Raw genomic sequence first — 1,905 nt, 5'->3', positions numbered from 1 at the left:
CTTTATATGATGTTGATTTTTATATGAAATTGATTTTTTTTTCGAAAATTATTTTTATCATTATTTATTTTTGTCTCCCTTCGGACAGTATAACTTTTATCTGATTGTGAAACATTTTTCCGCATCTTATACACTTTTCAAGATATGTCGATGCAAAACTTAAATTGTATACATTTATATAACTTAAAGTAATTTGCAATTCTCAAGGCGTAATAAAAAAATATGAGGGTAAGTAACATCCAACATATTTTTATAAAAATAAAAGGAAATTTGTAGACGTTCAACAAATAAAATATAATCAATCGCTGCATTTTTCTGTTTCAAATGTGCAAAAAAATATTTCTTGGTAAGATAATTTTAACTACAGTTTTCGAATTTAGCAAGTAAAACTGAGAATGTGTAAGAAATTTAATGAGCCCATCGTTCCCTATGTGCTTTCCAAATCGTCTAAAATAAATAATTCCTTTAAATTATAAAATTGTTAGAGTTTTACACGAATTTTAACGGCATCGTCTGTTCCGTGTATTACGTCGTTGAGAGAATACCTTCTATCTAACGGATAACCTTCTTTAATCGCTGTTTCGTTACATCGCCTAGAACGTATACGCCGCGCTATTATGGGAAAGAATAAATTAGTATCTAACTCGTTATTTTGATTCTTATTGTTAGTAAAAAAACGAGAAAAATTGCTGACAAGCAGTCCAAGTAAGAATGTTATTAAGAATCCGAGTGGAGAATACCACAGGTTTGAAATGCGATATAAATAAAAATATGAACTGTCACCAGTGCTTCTGAAAATGAGATACAATAATTCGTTAGAATCGCTTGCGTAGATGGAACGAATGGTTTGCTAAAATACAATTATTATTCGATAAATCACTTACTTAGAAAAGCTCGTGATGTTCCGCAAAATAGACATTGTTACATTACTACCACAGCCATCGATAGTAGTTGGCAATTTAGGTGATATCGGGCGAGGTTGACCAAGAGCGATCCAGATTAAAAATGAAAACGCCGTGAGAACACTGATTATCGCACCGTTTTCCGTTGCAGATTCCGTCCCCATGCCAAGCGTAAAAACACCTAACAATGGACCGCCGATTATTCCAAAAATAGTGTGGTAGGCCTACGAGAAGAAATTTATTTTATCGCGATTGGTCTTACATTTAAAAATAATAATGATCGTTACCTGAAACAATCCACCCAATAATTGAGCTAAAAATGCTAGCGCAATGGAAATAATGCCGAACGTAAAAGCAAGCACTTTAGCGATAAAGGCTAATTTTGAAAGGGAGAATTCATGCCCCATGCACCATCTATACAAAGGTTTCAAAAAATCCTCCAACGTTATGGCCGCCAGAGAATTTAAAATCGAAGAAATCGTGCTAAGACTTGCGCTAAAAACACCTGGAAATACATACAGACAGTCAAATATTAGTATTAAGTATTCACTACGCGCTTTTATTTGAAATATATTTGTTATGTATAAAAAAGAGAATCCAAGATGACAATCACAAACACATCAACCGCGTAATTTCATTTCACAATTATCTTAAAAATACGTTTAAAATCATATTTCAGACATTGATACTTTCAGATATTCCTATTTTCATATTTTATAATATGTAATAATATGTTCTGTGAGAGATTAAGCCAGGACAAGATCAATTCGCGTTAAACATATTACCTGCCACAAAGAGGCCTGGTAAACCAGGCGTATTGGACATCGTGTCCATAACATATAGTGGCATAAGCATATCAGGTGAAGTAATTCTTTTTTTTGAGAAATGGATCACAGTTGTGATATCTGCTGTATATCGCCAATCCTGAGAAGCAAATTGTAGTCATCATTAGTGTCAGAATGGGCCAAGACAACCATACAGCTCTTTGCGAAGACTGCATATT

At 33.3% G+C, this 1,905-nt stretch overlaps 1 pseudogene; it reads right to left on the bottom strand.

Moving 5' to 3' along the window:
• Nucleotides 1-227: 227 nt before the first annotated feature.
• Nucleotides 228-1,902, bottom strand: LOC105460914 (annotated as a pseudogene).
• Between the last annotated feature and the right edge of the window lie 3 nt (nt 1,903-1,905).

Source organism: Wasmannia auropunctata, unplaced genomic scaffold (assembly GCF_000956235.1).
Source record: "Wasmannia auropunctata unplaced genomic scaffold, wasmannia.A_1.0 LD313767.1, whole genome shotgun sequence".
Taxonomy (NCBI): domain Eukaryota; kingdom Metazoa; phylum Arthropoda; class Insecta; order Hymenoptera; family Formicidae; genus Wasmannia; species Wasmannia auropunctata.
This window is presented reverse-complemented; position numbering and strand designations above follow the sequence as displayed.